At 34.1% G+C, this 25,319-nt stretch overlaps 1 long non-coding RNA gene across 2 annotated transcripts; it reads left to right on the top strand.

The window, feature by feature from the left end:
- The first annotated feature begins 4,906 nt into the window (after positions 1-4,906).
- Positions 4,907-6,477, top strand: LOC108468020 (uncharacterized). Of its 2 annotated transcripts, XR_001868954.2 has the most exons (5): positions 4,907-5,145; positions 5,362-5,593; positions 5,695-5,773; positions 5,881-6,208; positions 6,309-6,477. It is a non-coding gene; the product is annotated as an uncharacterized LOC108468020 (long non-coding RNA). The 2 variants fall into 2 exon arrangements; XR_001868953.2 differs by lacking the exon at positions 6,309-6,477 and having other exon boundaries at positions 4,908-5,145; positions 5,881-6,281.
- The last annotated feature ends 18,842 nt before the right edge of the window (positions 6,478-25,319 follow it).

The following is a 25,319-nucleotide window of genomic DNA, read 5'->3' as shown; positions in this document are numbered from 1 at the left end:
TCTCGGATATCCATATTGTTACGTATTATAGTCGAGCAAGGTTGACCCTTTGGTTTGCGACGCAATTCTCTATCCGATAATAACTTAAATGGAGCAAGCGATACAGACGACCACTTACGTTCATTTGGGACCGATACGTGTCTTCACATGTTGTACATGTATTCTATTTTGTACATGTCATTGACATAGCTTATGGGATCCAGACGAAGATTCTGACAAGCTGCAATTACATAAGTGCATGGATAACGAAGGGCGTCAAACCTCCCACAGTCACAAGTCCTATTTCTCAAGTGTAAACAATATTGCCCGCCAATAATACCTTGGTTCGGTCTGTCAAACTCCGTCACACGAAACCATAGATTATCACGATCATGACATATTGTGTGCATGGTGTTGGCCTGTGCCTTCGCCTTGTTAATTTCTTACAATACCTTCGGCACCATACATAGCCTCCCTGCATTTGGCCTTTATAACTCGCTACTCGCTTTGGAATTAGTGCCGCTAAACAAAAATATGTCTGTCGTACAACTGATGTTATTGGCAAATGACGCGTTCCTTTTAGAACAGAATTTATGCATTCAGCCAGGTTTAAGGCCATATGACCATATCATAGGCCGCTGTCGTATGTTTGTATCTACTGTTCCAAAAGGTATGTTATAGAGGTAGTCTACACCTTCTTCATTAACTAAATGCAAAATCGCCAACATTTCATGAAAACACTCCTTACTTATCTCATACCCTGCCAACATAAGTTGATAGCGAAAATTACATACCACTCTTCCATTCAGAATAAATTGAATATTACAAACGAAATTAATTTAATAGAGATTAAATACACATGTTCTTCACTTGCTGTCGTTCAGTTGTAGATCAATATTGCCCATAGTAGTTGGATGCAACGTGCCTTAGCCAATACTGATAGTGTGTGCGATGCCATAAGCTTCCCTGTCGCTTAATTGCGGCTAGTATTCCAGTACCCTAATTCGATATAACGTAGATATCAGGTTGGGGGCAGACATGCCTCATTAACCTAGAAAGAAAGAAATCTCAGTCATCAGCTGACTCCCCCGGTGTTATTGCAAATGCAATTGGAAGGATTCTCCCACTGTCATCCTATACCACAGCTAGCAATAGCCGATGGATATATCTACCATACATAAAGGTACCGTCAATTTGTACCAATGGCTTACATATAGAAATGCGTCTCGGTATTGCTTAAATCTCCAGAACAGACGCTTGAACACTTGGCATCCACGGAACAATCGGTTGTTGTAGTACACAGATGCTGTTTCAAGGTCTATTATGTAACCTATGATATATCTCTCGAGCACCTGACACTACTGTCACACTTCATTATATGATGTGTCCCACCCACCATGCATCTTTTCCAACGCCATCTGCTTAGCTATCCAGGCCTTGCTGTAAGAGGGTGTGTACCTCAATTGGCTACGAATATTGGCAATTGAGACTGGTACAGAAGTCCTAGGATCCTCCTTCTCCGTCGGTAGTATTAAGTAAGCTAACATATCCGAATCCATCCCGGGATGATCTTGTGAAACATCTGTCAACGAAGTACATTAAATAATACAACATTACGTAATAAAAGTATTACTCAAAAACCACACCTAGTGATATTATACCACTAACATATGTATGTGGACCTTTGTACTCTTTTATCTCCCACAAGCCTGTCCTTTTCCTCAACGAGGCCATGATTTTCCATGAACATTTACCATCTTACACTGCACACTTGGCCTCAAACTTATCAAATTTAGATTTAACCACGTTGTAGTTAACCCCGTTTATGATGCTATATTGTTTCAATGCACCAAGAAAACTATCATTATTGGAAAAATCCTTACCAACTTTCAATTCACCCAAATCCAATGACAAACTTGTACGTTCAAGCCTTCTTTGTGGTAGATCTGGAAACTCCAACGCACCATCTTAAGCTAGATCAAAATTATGCATATGGGCTGGAGGCGAGTACGCCCTGAATCGCGGATTTTCTTCTTCTTCATCTAAACCCCCTTCAACATCTTCAAGTACGGTTGGAACATGCTCCGGTTCAGAAATAATACAACTTTTGCACCATCAGGGTCGAGCTCTCGAGGTGGATCCACATTAGACTCATCATCCGACCCACCATTATTTGCAACGAATGAGGTCCCCTCACCGGTGGATGTCATAGGGAGTACATCATCCCTTCTTGTGGATGTTTCATAACATTCCCAATCAGATGTGGATTGCCAACCACTAGAAGTTGATGTCATTCCCCAGTACGTATTTCTAGCATCGAACATCAACCTACCGATGTGCATGTCTCATCCACTAACCGAGTATCATGCAAGAGTTGTGTATTCCATATTGCCACCAAACACAAGTGCTTTCATGTTTTGCCTCCCACTAATGGAGTGTCGGGTAGGGGTCGTGTATTCCTCTTGAACAGTAGTAAATGTTGAAGTAGCAAATACATCATTTGACAATGAAAATTGTACATGTAACTCAAGATAGGGTGATCCACTAGCAAGACGAGTCTGTACCATTGCTTCGAATCTACAAGGACCTTTGATGTTGAATGAGTTGTATCTCACGGGATCAACCGAAGCACAAAATCAATACTTAATAGACAAAACTTTCATTGGCGTCGTTCCGAAGATTTTACGCATAATTATTTTAAGAAGTTCTATCAAATCTATATTCTGGTTAAAAACCAGTCGCGTTGTGTTCTCCGATAAAAAAATAACGCCATTGTCGGTGTCACAAACCTCACCATATAGTAAATAACAGCACTAATACATTCACTCATCTTCAGTGTCTATTTTAATTTAGCCTCAATTTCTCTTACTGTAACTTATGCAAACTGAGAATGAAATTTGGCTCATTTATAGTCTAAGGCCAAATAGGAACTACTGTAGAAAAAAATGTCCACGTGGGAGATCTTTTTCAGTAATTTTGCTGACAGTGCATCTTGCTTGAAGCGTTTTGGACACTATTTGTTTAGAAACGTCTTCTTAAAATTATTTTTTCAGATACTATTGTAGAAAAAGAGTGTCCACGTGGGAGCTTTTTTCAGTAATTTTACTGACAGTGCATCCTGCTTGAAGCGTTTTAGACAGTATTTGTTGAGAAACGTCTTCTCAAAATTATTTTTTCAGATACTACTATAGAAAAAGAGCTTCCACATGGGAGCTTTTTTCAGTAATTTTACTGACAGTGCATCCTGCTTGAAGTGTTTTAAACACTATTTGTTTAGAAACGTCTTCTCAAAATTATCTTTTCAGATACTACTGTAGAAAAAGAGTGTCCACATGGGAGCTTTTTTTAGTAATTTTGTTGACAGTGCATCCTGTTTGAAGCGTTGTTTAGAAAAGTCTTCTCAAAATTATTTTTTCAAATACTACTGTATAAAAAGAACATCCACGTAAGAGTTTTTTTCAGTAATTTTGCTGACAGTGCATCCTACCTGAAGCGTTTTGCACACTATTTGTTCAGAAACATCTTCTCAAAATTATTTTTTCAAATACTACTGTAGAAAAAAAGCATCCACGTGGGAGCTTTTTTCAATAATTTTGCTGACAGTGCATCCTGCTTGAAGAGTTTTCGAAACTATTTGTTCAGAAACGTCTTCTCAAAATTATTTTTTCAAATACTACTGTAGAAAAAAAAATAAAAAGTTTTTATATTGCTAATATATTTTAATCCAAAATCCTAAACACAAAATTATTTTAAAAAACTAAAATATAATTTAATTAATTAACTTTAAAACCCTAAACCCTAATTTAATTGATTTTTAATTAAAAGTTAATTTAATAAATTAACTCTAAACCCTAAACCCTAATTTAATTAATTTTTCCTTAAAATCTTAGAACCCTAAACCTTAACTCTAAAACCCTAAATGTTAACCCTAAAACCTAAACCAAGCAAAAAATCCTAACCCTAAAAAAAGAGTAAAACGCATTCCTAAGGAGCGTTTTGCTGACACATCACCTGAGATCAAGCTGACATGGATGTGTTTTTGGGGAATTCGACCTTTTCCGGTAAATAATAAAAAAGTTAGCTCATTTCTATAAATAATTTTAGAAAATAACTTTTTTTTTTGGTAAAATGGACATTTTAGTAATTTAAAACTAAGACTTATCCCTATCCATTAACATTCAAAAGAAAAGAGACCATTTGGTGTACATGCGAATTAATTGAATAAGAAAACCGTCAGTTTATGGTAAAAAATTAGATGTTTTCATTCAAGTATTAGCTAAATAACATAAAAAAAGTTTGAAATTTATTATTAGCGTAACAATTTAATATCAAAATAGTTAATATATTTTAAAAAAAACATGTAATATATTTTATTTATGTTAAACAGTTTAAATGATATTACTTTATATTAATTAAAAAAATTACATTATTTAATGAATTAAAAAATAAACATCTAATATTTCATGCAATTAGCTTGAAGGAATTTTTATACTAATAAATATTCAGTTTTTATTTACTATATTACCGAGTTTACTATTTTAAATAATTTTGTATTATTTATAAAATTTATCGCATTTATGAGTAAGAATTCTAATTTTATTGAAATATCTGATTAAATAAATTTAGTCTAATTTTAATTTTTCAAGCTTTGATCCTCATACTTCACAAAATCTAAGATGTTAGTCAAATTGTTGATAAATATATGAACTTAAATAAGTTATTGTTGTAAATTTGTTGCATATAAATTGTTTTCTTTTAAAGAAAACTGACAGGGCTTTATTAGACAGAAAAACTGAAACACATAAAAGTGATAGCCTACAAAACCCAATCCAATGAAAAATAGAATAACAAAATCCAAAAAGAAAAACGAATCCCATGAAAAAAACCACAAAAAAATAAAAATTAAAAAAAAAAAGCAAATAAAATGAAATGCCCCAAGCCACTCCTCCAGTCAGTAAAATAGTTGGCACCCACTCCTTAGAAAATATCCAAACCCTCAAAACTTGTCAGTACCAGTTTCCAAAAACCAACAGCCTTTCAAAATCAAAACCATTTGCTATTCATTCCTCTCCCTAAAGCCTACCTCTTCCTCTTTTGTCAATCTAATTCCCTCCTCCTCCTCCCCCATAATCTATCATCAACGACTATCAGCACACTTCCAATTAGGTAACTCTCTCTTCTATTCTATAAGCAATCTGTGGCTAAACTATGTGCTAGGGTATTAGCAGATCTGGGTATGTGTTTGAACTTGATACTATGAAAACTCATTTTCAACTGTTGTATGTCCCAAATAATCGCCTCTATCTCCAATTTATCTCGGATGTCCGATTGACTTTTTTTAATAATGGTTCTTGCATCTCTTTCTATGGTAACTGATGAAAGGCCCAAATGGTTTGCCAAAAGCAACGCTTGAAGGCACGCATATCCTTCCATTGCAAACAGCGAAGCAATCTTCTTGTGTAGTGTATGTTTCGAAGCCAAAATCTAACCTCGAGATTTACAAACAACCACTCCAGATCCAGATCTCACCAAACTTTGATTATAAGCTGCATCAAAATTAACTTTGACATCAGAACCTAATGGCGGACACCATTCCTCATTAACAACATATCTTGTAAACTTCTTATCTTTTAAATTGTCAATCTCTCCAATATGTCTTGTTATCCAATCCGATATTTCTTTTCCTTTAATCTGACTCCCCTCATGCTGGACTAGATTTCTATTTGTCCAAATTCCCCAGATTGCACAACAAAATAATCTGCACTGGCCACTGGAACTCATTCGAAAAATCCAGGTAAACCAATCTTCGTCGTTCATATCGAAATTAGAAAAAATCCAGTTTAGATTTAAATAATCCCAAACTTCTATTGATATAGGACATTCTTTGGAAACATGATACAGGGACTCTATTGCTCCACGACACCTGGACACAAGACATCTCCTCTAATCCTTCTGTGTTGGAGATTAACAAAAGTAGGCAGGAAATTCCAAGTGGTTTTCCACAAATAAATTTTTACTTTTGAAGGGATTTTTAGATACCATAGTTTTTTGTATAGCTCCCTAGACTCATAATGTCTATAATTAGGGTTAAAAGTACCTTTATGTAATAGTTTATAGGTGCTTCAGATAGAAAATTCCCTAAAAGATTCCCCCTACAAACCCAGATATCTTCAATCCCTTCCCAAGCAAAGGAGTTCATAAGATTTTCAACGCAATCTCATCAGAAAAGGTACTGTTAATTAGATTTACTTTCTATTCCTAGTATCTACATCAATGAAATCAAAAACTAAGTTTAACCTCCAGTATTAACTTGTTCATTAATTTTGTAGTTAGGGGGAACCCGATAGCCAAGCATCATCTTTTACTAATATATTTGAACCTAAACCAACACTCCAACAAAACCTGTTCTGCAGAAGACCCCTAGCCGCCCACACACTTTTCCAGGTATACGAAGGTAAATTGCCTAATCTCGCATTAAAAAAATCAGAGTTCGAAAAATATTTTGCCTTTAACACACGAGATAATAATGAATTGGGAAAATTAATAATACGCCACCCTTCTTTAGCTAGCAAAGCAACATTAAATTTTGCAAGGCTGCGAAAACCGAACCCCCCAATCTCCTTTGCTTCACTCAAACGATCCCAAGTGCACCAATGTATATCCTTCTTACCAAATCCTTCTTGCCACTAAAATTTTTCCATAATACTCTCCAATTTGTTACAAAATGTCTTACGCAATAAGAAACAAACCATCGAATAATTGGGAATAGCTTGAAAGACTGATTTAATAAACACTTATTTGCCCCATTGAGACAAGTACCTAACACTCCAACTTTCAATCATCTGCTTAAACCTGTCCTTAAGAATTTGAAAAGAAGCTTTCTTCCTTTTCCCTATCATGTTAGGCAACCCAAGATATCTTTCCAAAATTCCTGATACGAGTCGCCAATCACCCATTGAAGTATTCATGATGAAGAAAATAGTGGATTTACTAAAGTTAATACATTAGCCAGAACATTGCTCATACTCTCTTAAAACCCCTTTTAATATTTGTGTCCCCTTCGCATTCGCTTCCTCAAATAAAATAGAATCATCAGAAAATAACAAATGCAAAATTCGAGGGACATTTTTACTCGTCTTTACCCCTTTTAACAAGCCATCTCTTATAGCTAACCTCATAAGGGATGATAATCACTCACTATAAATCAAAAATAGAAAAGGACTCAAAAGATCATATTGTCGAAGCCCTTTATTAGGTCTAAACCTTTCACTAATTTTCCCATTTACTACCATCGAATACGAAACTATAGAGATACATTTCATTATGGTCTCAATCCATCGAGTATCAAATTCCATTCGTACCAAAATTTCCTAAATAAATTGTCATTTCACTCTATCATAGGCCTTTCTCATATCTAACTTCAAGGCCATGAATCCCCTTTTCCCCACTCTTCTCTTACGAACGTGTGCAAAATCTCATAAGCTAATAGCACATTATCTGAAATAAATCTCTAAGGTACAAAAGAACATTGGGATTTATCAATGCTTGCATTCAATACCCCCTTAAACAGATTAACAATCATTTTAGCAATCAATTTATACAGAACATTACATAGGCTAATAGGCCTAAAATTCACTAAATTTGTAGGATTAGGAATTTCCGGGATCAACACTATGTTGGTCATATTAAGCACGTCAAAATCCATACCTTCATTTAAAACTTTCAAGCAGAAATCAATAACATTTCTCCCAACAATCTGCCAGTACTTTTGGAAAAACAAAGTTAGAAACCCATTGTCTCCAAAGGCTTTAGTTGGACCTATTTCTTTCAACGTTGTGACGACTTCATCCTCCAAATAGGTTGTCGTTAGCTTCGAATTGACATCTTGTAAAATAACATTATCAATACCCGAAAGAATATGAGACATATCTTTAACTCCACTAAATGTAAAAAGCTTTTGGAAATAACCCCGGGCAATTTCTTCCATTTTGCCCTCATCACTAGTTTCCCTTCCATCCTCATATTGTAAAGATTGTATGCAATTCTTGTGCCTCTGATGGGAAGCATGATTATGAAAAAAAAGTTGTATTTTTTCTATTCCCCCACTTTCAACCAATTTGCATGGGGTCTTTGCTCCCAATATCTCTCATCCTTATCAATCTTGAGATTTAAATGGACCTTTGTATCAATGATCTTCGCAAGACTCTCATCATTAACATTCGCCCTCATCAACTCTTTTAACTCCCTTGTCAAATTCGTTTTGAGACCTTTTCTTTTTAATTTAATCGAACCAGACCAATCCACTAATCTCTTCTTTAGGTCCTCAAATTTAATCAATAAATCACCAGAAGTAGACGCCCAAATATTCACCATAGCTTCCTCAAAAGAATCTTCTAATATCCACTAAGCTTTAAACTTAAACCTTCTCCCTTTTAAAACATTAGAACCCTGATCAATTCGAATGAGAAGAGGGCAATGATCTAAGAAAGAATAAGGAAAATGTTAAATTATCGCATTAACCATTCAGCAATAGCCACACCCCTATCCAAACTTTCCCTAACATTCGTCTCTGGTAAATTCCCCATTTCCAATGTAAACCAAGCCCCGGAATAACCAATATCCATCAACTGACACTCCCCCAACACCTTTCTAAAAGCCTCCATTCTACTTTCCTCCCTTGTCAACCCCCTCACTTTTTTAAAAGCATACATGATTTCATGAAAATCTCCACATACCAACCAAGGAAGATCACAAACATTACCTAATCTACGTAATACCCTCCACGAATCATCCCAATTGTGTGCATAAGGGAAACCATAAAATCCAACGAATCTTTAGATTTTTCCTTCTTCAATATCCTCCATATTAATATTAACGTGCCTAATTGAAATTTTTTTGAGAGTGATCGATACATTACCCCTCTAATCCAAACAAAGCCCTCCTCTGGTTCCCTTAGTCGAAACATTAATTTTGCTAAAAAACCCACACATTTTTTGAACTTTTTTTCCATTTTTTACAGTATTTATTTTAGTTTTCATAAAGAAGACCACTTACGGATTATGCAACTTCAGCATACACCGAAGTCTTCGTATAGCCTGAAGGCGAACATTTCAACTTATCATTTTCATTGCGACCGGTCAGCATGCCCCTTGGCAACCGCCGATACAAAAACAATTTCCAACACATTTCCATCAGTTGTCCCCAAAAATCCAAACTCCACCCCCTGACTACATTCATTCTCTATCCCTTCTAGGCCTCTTTTTACCATCCCATCCCTCTAATATAAGCTCTTCCAAATCATGCTCCATGGCCATTAAGCCTAATACTAGAGGTGATCATGGTAGGGCAGCCCAAATAAAATTTTAGGCGTCTACTAGGCGGGCCCTGCCACCAAATATGGGCCTAAAATTTTACCCAAGCCTAGCCCAAATAAAATTACTAAGCCCGAGCCCATTGACCCGGCCCATATTAATTTTTTTTCTTATTTCATTAAATAAAAAATTTAAAAATATAATAAATCAAATATATTTAAAAACATAAAATAAATATTAAAACAAATAAAAATAATACTAAAACAATTCTTAAAACAATACACAAATTAACAATATAATAAAAAATAGTTATATTAAAATTTAAAATAATTAAAAATAAAATAAAAATATATTAATATATAATTGGTAGGTAAGCCTGAATGCCAAAAAACTCTTACTCGAGGTCTGACCCGTTTTATAAACAGGCCTCTTTTTGCCCAAGCCTATTTTTCGGCCTATATTTTTACCCAAACCCTCCCATTTTTCTAAGGGCCTTGGCCGGGCAGCCAAATTTCATGATCACTCTATCTAATACCTTAGACAGATCATTTTCCTAAAGGGACATAATGGTTTGATCCCTTTCTAAAGTTAACCTCAACACTGGATCAATACGAATCCCACTCTCCATTCTTTCCTCTGTAGCCCAACTCCATCGACCCAAACTCCAACGTCCATAATTACCCCCTTACACCCCTACACCCTCATCGCTTAACCACACACTATTCATCACCATAACTTAACTAGATTTAGCCATTAATGTCAAATCCCAACCCATCTCTACTACTTTAACGCCTAAAATCATCATTGCTTGAGAAAATGAATCATTATGTCCCAATTAACCGCAGAAGAAAAAAAATAGAGTTAAACGCTCATATTTGAAATACACATATGCAAAATTTCAGGATGCAAACATTAACTTCTTCTTTCTCCTTAAAAGGCATCTAACATCCAAACATATTTGCACCTGCATATAACTCCTTAGCCCCCTCCCTATACTCACACTATCATACTTCACAAATTTCCCAATGAAATCACCTAATTGTCTCACCAACAACCTAGAAAAGAAAATTGGTGGAACATCATTAATTTGAACCCAAAAAAGGGCAAAAATCAAGGGCACCTTTAATGGATCCTCCCTTAGAACCAACCGATGAAACTACAATAAATGATTATTAAACGTCCAAGAAGCTCCATTAATAACCCGTTCCAAATCTATCTTGTGAAAAACTCTTAACATGAATCTTTTTTCTCCTAAATATAATATCTAAACCCCTTTAACAAGGTGCCATAAATTAGTCATTGTACTCTTCATAAACGAAAAGTGAATGACACTAGCCATCAGAAAACACCCTACCAGACAGAACTCATTCTCATTCACTGGCAATTCCACTTGTCTTTGCACCTCCACAATCTCATCCTCTTCATCATCTAGAGATAATGCCGCTAGTTCCCTTTCTATCATTAAAACCCTGATAACCTACACCAACATCCAACCTTCGTAAATGAACACAAAACTAAACTTTGCAGCAAATAAAAAAAAACCCAAGCCACACCCAAACCCTAAAAACATCGTACCAAAACCAAACATACAAAACCTAAAACCTAAATCGTGCTAGAATATAGTAGACCAGAAGCATGCTAGAAAGTAGACCTTTTTATTTGAATATGGGTTGTTGTATATAAATTGTTGAATTGCTAGTTTCTCTTAATTTCTTGCATATTGATGGGTGTCAAAATAGACTTCTACATAGGTCGGGCCATCTAGCCCAACCCGAAAGCCTGCTCAAAAAGTGGGAGGGTTTGGGCAAAAATATAGGCCCAAAAAATACGTTTGGGCAAAAAAAAATAATGTCCATTTAAAAAACGAGTCAGGCCTCGGGTAAGGCATTTTATGCCCAGGCTCAACCTGGCCCGACTCGAATTTACAAAAGGACAAAAAAAATCTACTATTTTTTTATTGTTTTAATGCTACTTTCTTCTTGTTGTTTTTCCCTATTTCGCTACCATTTCACTATTATGTTACTCTTTTTTTTGTTATTGTTTGAATATTGTATAACACTTGTTTTATTGTTAATTTTGTTTTTATTTCAAAAGCATTTGCTTGTTAAGTTGAATCTATATTAGTGTTATTTATATATACATATTTTTAAAATTTATTGGAAAATATTTATTTTAATACTTTTGGTATTTTTGATGTATTATATATAATTAAAAATTATATAAAAATAACATTAAAAATATTAATATGGGCGGGTTAGGCGCCTGTGTTTTAGCATTTTTATCCGGGTCGGGTTTGGAAAAATTTTAGGACCATTTTTAGGGCCGAGCCTAGGCCTAGCAAACGAGTATAAAATTTTGGTTAGACCTGGATCGACCCATGAACACCTCTACGTCGAAACCACAAAATATAATTTCACATCCTCTAACTTAATTAAATAGTAGTATAGAGTACTAGGGTCAATCCTATAAGGACTGAGACTCCTAATTTTCCTGTTTACATAACCAAATTCTTAAGTCTAGGTAGCTATCGTGCCCACGACCTGTGCATTGTTAAGCTGCAAAAAATAAAAGGGAGACTTTAGTTAATAAAGAAAATAAGAAAAAAAACAAAAATAAAATAAAAACAGAATTATGATTTCAAAATAAAATTAAGGAAATTAAATTAAATTGGTGAATCAAATATATTAATACTTAGCCTCAATCTCGGTACACTCCAAAATCAAATCGATCCTTGAAAGTAGATTTTCCTTTCTAAAAGATAAGCTGGTTATAACGATCAAGGACGTCCCAACCGCCAACTTTTCCTTATGTAGCTGGTTCCGGTACGACCTACAAACCAACCCTTATAGATTATCTAACCACATAACAAGCGTCCGCAATTTAAGATCACGATAGCCTTGCGATCTAGAAAAGTCCAACTCAAATTAACGACCTCAACCTCGTGAGTCATTTAAATTCAATCACTATCTCTATTGACGAAACCCAACTAGCTTTTTCCAATTGAACACGTAAATTTTTTCACAGGAATTCGAACTCCATAGAAGACCGTCTCGTTTTCCCAACTGTATACCAAACAACTCGAACCCAACGCGTGCCTTTTGAATTGAAATTGAATTAACTTTAAAGGACAATTATGACTATCCCATATACTGGAGAGATAATAAATATCGTGTTGTAAGGTTTTAATGCAGGTTCATATCTCACGATTTTCGATCGGAATGATAATCGACCTAAGGCTAAATGGGAATTAGTTGTGCATGAAATTAATCATACTCAATTGGGGTTTAAAAGTGGATTTAAGTGTAATGGAGATAGGTGAAAATGAGAAAGAGCTTACAAAGCAATTGAACCATTGAAAGTAAAAGAAAGAAATTATCAGTAAGCTCAAAAGCTACAGACGTTGGATGAAATAAAAGAAAGTAGATGCATTTTTATTCTATTCAAGTCAGTTTTTTCATGCACCCAATACAAGGTATTTATATACTTTTCACATGCTACATTTAGCATGATTCATCCTAAGAATATATCAACTAAAAATTAGATTTTTTTTTATATTTATAGAATTTAAAAACTTGAAAATTTTGTTTTGATCAACCACAAATTCTGCAATGTTTTTAATTCGACTCTTTTTCTTGCTTCTCACTCCAATTTAGCCCATTTTGCTTGACTTTGAATTTTGACACTCCAATTTCATTCCTGATAAGATTTAAGCAAGAAATAATAAGTTTAGTAGTATTTTATTAAAAAATTAGCCCAAAATAGATACATAAAATTCCCCCTACGAAGCTGATACTTGTCCTCAAGCATGATGTGTATTTCTATACTAGAAATCATTCAATAATTTTTTTGAAATCAAATCTTCTTTCTCAATCAAGAACAATTATATGAATAAAAAAAGGTTATTGCTAGGTTTAACCAATAAGCATTTTATAAAATCTCTAACATTATGCAAAATTCAATTAATTCACTAAATTTAGGCTTAATAAAACTTGCAAGACAATCATACTTAATCAAATTTTTCCACAAGTTTTAGACATAGTCAAATCTTTTTAAGCAAAATGAGATGATAACCCAAGCACTTCACTCTGGTTATTCAATTCGATGCGTCCTCAATCAGTTTATTTTTCCTTACTTAAGGAAGCTCGATTAGCGGAGTGTTACAAGTTTCAGTTTGTCGCTCGAATCTTTTTACGCGAAATGAGATGACAACCCAAGCATCTCATTCTGGCTACTCAATTTGGTTAGATTTTTGAAATATTCACTCATAACTAAGCCATTAACAGTTTTTTTATACTAAAATGAGATTGAGTACTTTTATTAGCCAAGTTTAAAAAACCAACAATTTTTATGAAATGTTGACTTAGCCATAACATTTTCAACTCTATAAGATACTTGTTGATCAAAGTAAGCAATAGGTAGTTATTCATGAATGACCCAATTATTTAAATGAACTAAGCATAGGAACTAGAGGTTCGTTTTCAAAATGAATTAAGAAGTAATCTTAGTATACGAATTAACTCATGCAAAGAAGAAATAGCATGGCATGTTACCCCTACTTAGCCCACATTGCCCTCATTGTGCAAATTAAAATGAATAACAAAAGAGAAGGGTAAAGTGTACTCCCTGTGTATATTTAAGTTGGTGGACAGTGTTGGAAATGTCCACTTTGCAATATGGCAATAATGTTTGAGATTTAAGCTCTTATTGTGTCTAGGCGAGACTCGATTTGGTTTAGTGGTTCTTCCATAGTAGAAGGTCGTTGCTCCTCTTATTCCCTAGTAGCTAGATTGTGTTGTCGATGAAAAGCTCTGTTGTTGCAAGCATTTCGGGTACTTGGGAGAACAAAATGAAATGCAATAGGGGCGCCGACAAGCAAACCCATAGAAACCAGACAATATTCATCTAAAGGATCCATAGTAAATGCATATGTAAGAGATGAAAAATCAATCCAAGATGGAAAGATGCTTATGGCTAAATGTGTAATATATGGGCCAAGAATGAGTGGTCAATGAACCTGTATAATGACACGAAAACTTTGTGCAAACCAATATCCTAAATTGACTCTATAATCGGTGTGCATATTCCATAAGAAAAATAATTATGTCTTAGTTAGGATAGATAAAGAATCACTACGGGCCGAATAATTAAAAGTGAGAAATCTGTGAATGTACCTTAGGGTCGGTTCATGCACTAGAAAGGCTTTAAAGGTCTTAGAATTGCAAGTGTAGAATATAGCATTAGTCAAAGCTGGGTAAGCAACATTGATACTGAAATTGTTAGGTAAGTCAAGTAAAGCACTATGGTATGAATCAGATTGAACATTGTCAGGGTCAGCGAAACCCGTAACTATGTTAAAGTCTGAAACTGACATTCTAAATGTTTTGTGAAGTAGTTAGAAATAAACAATGTCTTGAATTTCAATTGTCTAAATAACATTTATTTTGAAGCTAAATGTTGCATAAAATTCATATACGAGTTTGTAATATGCAGCACAATTAATATTCGCATAAGAAGTCCAACCAATAACATCAAAATAATTAAAAACATCAACACGTAAATTAAGTGAGTCAAAAGTGAAAAGTGTAATACTCTTACAAGCCAGGATAAGGCGATGTCAAATTTCATCGTATCTCATGCGGTGTTCTAGGGATGTAAAATTTAGAAATCTTCAAAATCTCTCCCCCGGCAGCATTATGTAGGTATGCCCTTGCTAGCCTCGCCTATTATTCCTAAGTGGTTGGAACTTTTCTTCGGTCAGACTATTTTGTGCACTTGGCATATTAACAGCCTTAGTACTATTGTTTAGAGTTATTTCTGGCTCATCACTTGGATGGTGTGATGGTGTTCATCAAGCACGTGCGATGACTGACGTTGTTTGGTGCAAAGGCAGTTGCACATTTCAATTCGACGATTTTGCGTTATTGTAGTCAGACGTGCTAGTTTCGTCTGAACAACCTGTAGGATATGTAAGTAATGGAAAAAAAGGTTAGGAACCCGTAATGCTATATCTTACTCTATCAGAAGCATGTGATCAAACTTTTACCTCGTACAGTGTCAAACTCTTCAACGGTGGTGTCGACTTAGTCTAACAGCTGGTATTGATGGTGGAGAAGGTTTTGAATCTTCATCATCAATGCCAATGACCAGTGGTGCTGAAAATCGATTTCAACCTCGATTAAGTGAAACAAAAAAATCGTTGATCATTTCATTTCTAGTGTGAACCATGGCTGACGTTTCGAGTTTTTAGTAGTGAACAACAGCATCTGTTGTGGTTACTCATGGTGGTGGTTCATGGTGGGTTCAGGCAGTGTCAATGTTTGGCATGGCGGTGTTCGAAAGGTAGTGATTTGGTGTTTCAAAGGTTGACAGCGTTATGGGTTTTTATAAAGGATGGTGGTGTTCTGGTTACAGGTAAATGCGGTGGTGCGTGGGGATTTTTTGGCATGAGGAAAGGTTGTTGAATGGTACCGGTGTTAGGGGAAAAGATAGTGTGCCTTGGCCTTTGTCGATCGTGGCTATGGAGGGGAAGGGAAATAATCGTCGGTGATAGTGGCGCTAGGTAATAATGAAGCAATCGACAATGTCGATCGTGGTGATGTCGTCGTATGGCGGTAGCGGCATAAAGAATAATGAAGTTTAGGGCTTTATTGAGAGTAGAAGAAGAAGAAGAAGAAGAAGAAGAAGGGGGTTCATAAATTTGTTTCTTATTCTTTTTTTCTCCCTTTTTTTCTTTTTTTCTCCTTTTTTTTTGGGTTGGTTTAGGTTTGGGTCGATTTAGGGCCTTTTTCTTTTATCTTTTTTTTTTCTTTTTGGGCCATATTCGGCATATTTGGGTTTCTCTTTTTTTTCTTCTTCTTTGGGCTGGTTTTAGGTGTAACACCCCCTACCCGTATCCATTGCCGGAATAGGTACAAGGCATTACCGGAGTATACTGAATATTTTTAGATAATTCTGAGTCATTTAGTATTCATATTTTGAAAATAATCATAACGTCTCTCTATTGGGCCCTCGAAGCCCCAAACATACATTAAAAACCAACCAGAATTAAATCGAGATCATAAAAAAATTTCGCAAAATCTTAAATTTTATTTTTATCTAAGTACTTACCATTTCAATACTTCTTATAATTAAACATGCTACCATTCAATCAATAGCTTGGCACTTGTCTAAGCGTCAAACAACATCATTGTTAGTATACTTGCACATATTTCATATAAATTCAACATTGATATACTTATTTTCTCGACATGTCACACTTGAGTTTAATAATTGTCTTTACTTACATAATTTCCTTGTATCAACATATCAAAGATAATCATATGTACATGTCATGAAACATATCATTCTCTTACCGTTTCTTCATAAGCATATATCAATCATTTCATTATATCAATATTTCATGCTCCATTATTTCCATATATTTTATGCATATTTATTCCGGTAAAGTTTATATCAAACTTCACATAAATTATATTCCACGTACTTATTCTTATTTCGTTTATCTATCTTCATAATTATTTCATACAACTATTTTGTACATATATTTCCATATGACCAGTTCTTGTAAACATTTCACACAACCATTTCATATAACCATTCGTCATCTGATACATATTACCTAAATATCAATTGTTTAATAGATGTCATCGCGTCTCTCATCCACGGTCTTATTTATCTTTGACATGATGCCATAGTGTCTTTCAACTATGGTCTTACTCATTTTCTGTCATGTTGCCATGATATCTTTCAACCATGGTCTTATTCATTTCATGTCACGCTGTCATGGTATCTTTCAACCATGGTCTTATTCATTTCCCGTCATGTTGCCATGGTATCTTTCAACCATGGTCTTATTCATTTCATATCTTTCAATCATGGTCTTATTCATTTCATATCATGTTGCCATGGTATCTTTCAACCATGGTCTTACATGTTTCATATCAGGTTGCCATAGTATCTTTCAACCATGGTCTTACACATTTCATATCAGGTTGCCATGGTATCTTTCAACCATGTTCTTACACATTTCATATCAAAGAGCACACTCCCGCGAACCTCATCCTTACAGTGGGATTACCACCCAAAGCTAAATCCTCAGAACGACAATTACTCTAATGAGCTTCGATCTGAATTACCAGTCCAGGCTAAATTTAGACCCTAATTCGGATTACCCGTCTGGGCTAAATCCATTTACACGTATTCTTCGGGAGGGCTATATAAGGATAGGATCACCCATCCAGGCTAGATCCTTTTTACCGTCAATTCCTTTTCAGAGATCCATCAAATTTTCCTTTCATTCAACCGAGATTTCTTCCCCTTTTTTATCAAATATGTTAATGTTTCATCAATTTTCATACAACGAACATTCAAATCATATTCATATCAAAAACATACATTTCAAGCATTTAAGAATATAATTCAAGTTATACGAACTTACCTAGTGAAATTGCAGAAATATCAAGATGCAGGGATATTTTGGTAATTTACCATTTTCGCAATTTTCACCCTATCTTAAATTGAAAATTTCATTCAATTTATTAATTTAGATAATAAAACAATTCGTTTCCTTCAATTTTTCTATTTTGACTTTTTACAAAATTACCCCCGAAGTTTTACTTTTATTCAATTTAGTCCTTAAGCCTAAAACATGCAAATTAGCCATGCTAGCTGAATATTCATATATATTTTCCTCCTTCTCCTCTCCATTCCACATCCTTAATGTATATAATACATTTGTAAGTAATATTATCTATAATCTTTATTATTTACTTTTATGAATATTCAAGCTGTCCATCTGTGTCAAATTCACTAAATTATTTATATCTGGAGCTCTAGAACTCCAAATTAAGATCCTCTAATTTTTACTGAAACTAGACTCATATATATTATTACGATAAAATTTTAAAAATTTTTGGTTTAGACAATAAGTACAGTTTATTCTTTAAAGTTACCTCTATTCTACTGTTTGACAGTTGTGACCCTTATTCACTAAAAATTAATTATCTTTTCGTACAGAATTAGAATGATGTTTTCGTTTATTTCTCTTGAAAATAGACTCATTTAATATTCTAAAAATATAAATTTAAGCCCATAATTATTTTTCTCCAATTTTTATGAATTTTCAAAGTCAGAATAGGGGAACTTGAAATCATTCTGATCTTGTCTCACAAAATTTATTATATCTCATGATTTACAATTCCATTGCTTACATAATTTATTCTATAAAAAACTAGACTCAATAAGATTTAATTTAATATTTTATTCATCCTATAATTTGATTTATACAATTTTTGGTGATTTTTCAAAGTTAGACTACTGCTGCTGTCCAGAACTGTTTTAGTGCAAGATATTAATTACCATGTTTATAACACCCTTATTTTCTTTTTCTACACTATTTCTCATCACTTTCTCTTATTTTCTCTTGACTAACATGACAAGAACATAAGACCATATTTAAGAAAACTCTAAATCAACATCAATTCCATGCTTTTTCAACAATATTAAACTTAAAAATATATTGAAATCTTGATGTTCTTACCTTTTCTTATTGACTTCAATCTTTAACTTGATTTTTCTCTCTCCTCCAGCTTCTATTTCTTGAATCCAACTTGATATTCTTGCTCCCCATCATCTCCTTGCTATCTTTCTCTCGTGATGGCTATGGAAATTCTTTCAATTTTAGGTGAAAATAATAAATTTTTGGTGGAAGGACTAAATTGTAAAGAAAGAAAACTTATTTTCTTCTTCTTCTCTTACGTTGGTTTGCATGGGAAAGGAAAGATGATGATAATTCTTCATCTTTCCTTCCTTTTATACTAAATAAATAATAATATAATAATAAATATCTCATAAAAATATTAATAAAATAATATTTATCTAATTAATTAATTTAAAATATCATCAACATAATCATTACATTTTAGAATTCTCTCTCTTACTAATTGACCATTTTGCCCTTCATGATCTTTTAGAATTCCATCCTTCAGTCATCACTTAATTTGGTAAAATTGCGATTTAGTCCCTCATAATTTTTTACCTATTCAATTTGGTCCTAATTCATCAATTTTTCTTGGTTTCTAGATCATTCCACCCTTAAAATATTTGCACCATTAGTCCTTAAACTTTTTATATTTACACTTCAACCCCTTAAATTTTGAGTATTTACTCTTGTGCAACAAGACTTTTCTCATCTTTGTAATTTAGTCCTTTCTTGAATTAATATATCATAATATTCTTCCCAATATTGACATAACTCAAAATTTCCCTTTTTGTCACTATATTTCCTTATTTTACTATATCACGGATAATATTTTACTGTAAAAATTTTTGGAGTATTACATTAGGATTTGGGTTCCTTTATTTTAGGTTTGTTTTATTTTTTATTTTATTTTATTTGGGTAGGTTATGGGTTAGGGAATAGCAGCACTGAGAATGGCATCTCCACTTCTTCATAGAAATTTGATTTCTGGATGAAAAAAAATGTCAACATCAACCGATGTTCCTGCATACCAACATGTCAAAATAGATTAAATAACAACCTCTTTTTTTTTAACATAAATTAAACTGAATTCAAAGTTAAAATAAATATACGTTGCCTTCCAAAAAGCGCTTTTGTTTAACGTTGTTAGCTCGACGACCTAAAAGTTATTTTATGTGGCTCCTCAAGAATTAATTCTTCCACCATGTGCACTTGGAAATTCTCGTAAAAAGGCTTTAACTTTTGCCCATTGCCCTTTAAACATTTTTTGGACTCCTCACTCTTAATTTCAACTGCACTATGAGAAAATAATTGAGTAACCAAAAGACCAAGTCATTTGGTTCAAAGTTTACCTGCAAAGATCCTCAATGTAGGATCATAAAGTAACACCTTCTGTACAACTAAAAATTGTTCACGAGATATCTTCTGGTCATGAAATGCCTTGGTTTTGTCATTATAAACTTAGGCATTTTCATATGCATCATGCCAAATTTATTCGAGCTCTTAAATGTTTAATTTTTTATACTTATTCGCGACATCCAACTCAATGTTGCATTGTTTTACAGCCCAATATGCCTTGTGTTTCAACTTTACCGAAAGATAACATGGTTTACCAAATACGAGTCGTAAGGTGACATGCCTATAGGTCCTTTGTATGCAGTGCGGTATGCCCATGATGCATCATTTAGTCATAGGCTCCAATCCTTCCTATTTGGTTTCACGGTCTTTTCCAAAATCGATTTAATTTCACGGTTCGAGATTTCTACTTGACCATTTGTTTGTGGGTGATAAGTTATAGCCACCTTTTGTTTTACCCCATATTTTTTCATAACCGCTTCCATCATCTTATTACAAAAGTGTGTTCCTCGATCGCTAATAAATGTTCTTGGTGTTCCGAACCTAGAAAAAATAGCCTTTCAGAAATTCTACCACAATTCTAGCTTCATCACAATGGGTAGTTTTAGCTTCTATCCACTTATATACGTAATCTACAGTGAATATAATATTAATATTACCATATGATAAAATGAATGGACCCATGAAATAGGTGCCTCAAACATCAAAAATTTCGCACACATGTACAGGTGTGAGAAGCATTTCATTCCTTCAGCTCAGATTACCCACCTTTTAACATCTCTCGCAAGTTTTACAAAATAAGTAGGCATCATGAAAAATGTGTGGCCAAAATAATCCACACTCAAGTACTTTATATTTAATGTGTTTAGGGCCGAAATGTCCTCCACAAGCATAAGAATGACAAAAAGTTAGGATAGATTGTACCTCAGTTGCTATAACACATCGTCGAATTACCTGATCAGAATAGTATTTCCATAGATATGGATTGGCCCAAATATAGTATCGTGAGTCTCGTTTGATTTTATCCCTTTTAGAACGTGATAAGTCAAAAGATATAATACATATGGAAAGGTAATTTACTATGTCTGCATACTATGGGTAAGCTGCTTGTGTTGAAAATAAATTTTCATTTGAAAATTATCATTCAGAGGCATATTGTCCTTTGAGATTAGTAGTCAACTTAAGTGGTTAGCTACTAAGTTCTCGTACCTTTTTTTATCTTTTAGCTAAAGGTCAAATTCCTGTAAATGCATAATCCATTTGATCAATCTCGACTTCGCCTCTTTTTTTTGATCAAGTATTTCAAAGCTACATGGTAAAAAAAAAACAGTGATTTTAGTGCCTACTAAATATGATCTAAGCTTTTCCAAAGAAAATACAATAACTAATAGTTCTTTTTCAGTGGTTGAATAATTGCTTTGAGTGGCATCTAATGTTTTAGAGGCGTAAGAGATTACGTGGGGCTCCTTCCTGATTATTTGCCCAAAAAAGTGGTGTTCCTCTTTCGAATAAGTTATGCATAGTGATTATTACTCATTTGGTGTCACAACGAGCTGTCGAATGGTTTGATTCTCCATTTTTTTTGGTTCACTAAGTGTTTTATCTATTTCTTTCGTGTAAAATAGTGTTTCGTACTCGACCTCTCTCACTTGTGGTTGTTTCCCACGTTGAATAGCTTCTCTTTGTAGTGTTCGAGCTAATTTCTCAAATTTTGATTCAAACTCTAAGGTCATCGATTCTGACCGGATCATAAGTAAAATAAATAAAAATTAGAATTATTTCCACTCCCCAAAAATGACACAAAAATTTGATGTGCATTGAAACTACCAAATATAATTTCCTAAGCTCTAACTTAATTAAATAGTAGTATAGAGTAATAGGGTCGATCCCATAGTGACTGTGACTCCTAATTTTTCTGTTTATGTAACCAAATTCCTAATTTTCCTATTTTGCACGATATAGAAAAAATACATTGGTCCTTACACTTGGGCGGGTGTAAAACTACAGAAACATTTTCTCCTACATTTACCCTTCTGTTGCCTAAGAGCTTCTTTTTGCCAGTGTACAATTCTTTTAAGAATTTCGCATAATGTGGAACTTGTTTGATCATATCGAGTAAAGGGATATTAATTTCTACCTTTTGAAACGTCTCTAGGATCTTTTTCTCTTCTCGCTCCCTTTTACATTGGGCGAGCCTTCCAGAGAATGGGGTGGTACCACGAACAGTTTTAGCAGTGCCGACTCCGTGGGAGATACTGGTTCAAGTTTCTATTCTTCCCGTTCAATGTCATGATCACTGCTTGTACCAGGTACTTGTTCCAAAACCATTCCATCTTTTACGGTCATAGCACTTTCATTTTGTCGTGGGTTCGGCTCAATTTAAGATGGCAATTTCCTTTGGGTCTCCAAACGACTAACCGTAAGCATAAGCTTACTTATTTTTTGATCTATTTCTTCTAGGTGTGCTTCAGTCTTTTGTTGGAACTTTTCGGTGATAATGAGTAACCTCTTCACTATGGTCTCAAGGGATGACTTTAGGGGTTAAAATTGTTAAGGCGGAAGTGGCCTTGGCTAATACAGTTGATTGTATCGAGGGTTCAATCCATAGCTTAAATTTGGGTGATCCCTCCACCATACATTGTAAGTGTTCACATATGGATCATAACGCCTTTAAGGTGGCCCCTGGGAAGTTCCCAACAATATCTACTTATGTTGTTGTGTTCTCGTGTAAGATTGGACATGAATTTGTCAAATGATCAGGCATGGCACAAATCCCACATAACCGAGCTGGGTTCATTTTTCCTGTAAGCAAATTTTGAACTACATTAGCAAGCTTATTGATTTTATCTTTAAAGGATGGAGTACTTAACCCATGAACCCATCTCGTGGATTCAGTAGTTGGTCAAAACTATTGAGATTTCCTAACCATAGTCAAAATTAATTCCCTTGCTCTATGAGGAGTCATGCTAACAAGTGTCCCTCAACAAGCAGAATCAATCAACTTCATTTCCATAAAGAGTAACCCCTCATAGAAATATTGAAGAAGTGATTGTTCAGTTAAGCCATGTTGTAGGCAACTTGCACACAATTTCTTGTATCGCTCCTAGTAGTCATAGAGCAATTTGATCTCTTTTTGTCAAATTCCAATAATATCTCTCCTTAATTCGGTTTCTCGAGCTGCTAAAAAGAACTTGTCAAGAAAAAAATAAGACATATCAGACCATGTATTAACATATCCTAAAGGTAAATAAAATATTCATTTTCTGGAAAAGTTGGCTAACAAAAAAGGAAAAACTCAAAGTTTAATTTGATCCTAGGTTACTCCCTATGGTTTCACACTTAAGCAAACCATGTGTAACTCCTTAAGATAAGTGTGGGGGTTTTCATTTTGCAAACCGCGAAAAATGGACAATAAATGAATTAAGCCCAACTTTAATTCAAATGGTGTTCCTCTTGCTGGATAAGTTATGCATAACGGTTGTTGCTCATCCAATGCCGCAGCGAGCTGTCGAATGGTTTGATCACCATTTCTTCTGGTTCACTGAGCGTATCGTCTATTACTTTCGTGTAAAACAATGTTTCGTACTTGACCTCTCACATTTGTGGTTGTTTTCCGCGTCGAATAGCTTTTCTTCGTAGTGTTTGAGATAATTTCTTGATTTTCGATTCAAACTCTAAGGTCCCTAGTTCTAACTTGGTTATAAGTAAAATAAATGAAAATTAGAATTATTTTCACTCTCCAACAACGACGCCAAAATTTGATGGGCGTCGAAACCACCAAATATAATTTCTTAAGCTTTAACTTAATTAAATAGCAGTATAAAGTAGTAGGGTCGATCCCATAGGGACTAAGACTCCTAATTTTCCTGTTTACGCAACTAGATTACTAAGTCTATGTAGCTTTCATGTCCACGACATGTGCATTGTAGAGTTGAAAAAAATAAAAAGGAGATTTTAGTTTAAAAAGAAAATAAAATAAAATAATAACAAAATTATGATTGGAAAATAAAGTTAAGGAAATTAAATTAAATTGGTGAATCAAATATATTAATGCTTAGCCTCAGTCTTGGTACACTCCGAAATTGAATCGATCCTTGAAAGTGGATTTTCTTTTTCAAACGATAAACTGGTTATAACGATCAATGACTCCCCAACCGCCAACTTTTCCTTGTGTAGTTGGTTCCGGTATGACCTGTAAACCAACCCTTACTGATTATCTAACCATGTAACACACGTTCGCAATTTAAAATCTCGGCAGCCTTGCGATCTAGAAAAGCCAACTTGAATTAACGGCCTCAACCATATAGGTCTTTTAAATTCGATCACTATCTCCCTTGACGGAATCCAACTAATTTTTTTCCAATTGAACATGCCAATTTGTTCGCGGGAATTTGAACTCGGCAAACGACCATCTCGTTTTCCTAATTGTACGCCAAACAACTCCAACCCAATGCACGCTTTTTGAATTGAAATTGAATTAATTTTAAGGAACGATTGTGATTTTCCCATATACCGGAGAGATAATAAATATCATGTTGTAAGGTTTTAGTACGAGTTCATATCTTACTATTTTTTATCATAATGATAATCGGCCTAAGGTTAAATGGGAATTAGTTGAGCATGAAATTCATCATACTCAATTGAGGTTTAAAAGTGGATTTGAGTGTAATGGTGATAGGTGAAAAGGAGAAAGGGCTTACAAAGCAATTGAACCAAAAGAAAGTAAAAGAAAGAAATTGACAATAAGCTCAAAAGCTATGGACGTTGGATGAAATAAAAGAAAGCAATTGTATTTTTATTCTATTATAGTTCGTTTTTTCATGCACCAACACAAGGTATTTATATACATTTCACATGCTAAATTTAACACGATTCATCTTAAGAATATATCAACTAAAAATCAAATTTTGTTCTATTTATAGAATTTGACAACTTCAAAATTTTGAATAATCAGCCACTAATTCTACAATATTTTTAATTCGACCCCTTTTCTTGCTTCTCATTCCAATTTAGTCCATTTTGCTTGATTTTGAATTTTGACACTCCAATTTCATCCCTGATAAGATTTAAGCAAGAAAACATAAGTTTAGTAGTATTCTATTCAAAAATTAGCCAAAAACAGATACATTAAAAGCACAAAATTAACTTACTATCACATATAAATTGTTGAACTATTGGAATAACTTCTCTTTTTC

This window comes from Gossypium arboreum, chromosome 8 (assembly GCF_025698485.1).
Source record: "Gossypium arboreum isolate Shixiya-1 chromosome 8, ASM2569848v2, whole genome shotgun sequence".
In the NCBI taxonomy this organism is placed as follows: domain Eukaryota; kingdom Viridiplantae; phylum Streptophyta; class Magnoliopsida; order Malvales; family Malvaceae; genus Gossypium; species Gossypium arboreum.
The sequence above is the reverse complement of the archived record's forward strand: the minus strand, read 5'-3'. Positions and strand labels throughout refer to the sequence as shown.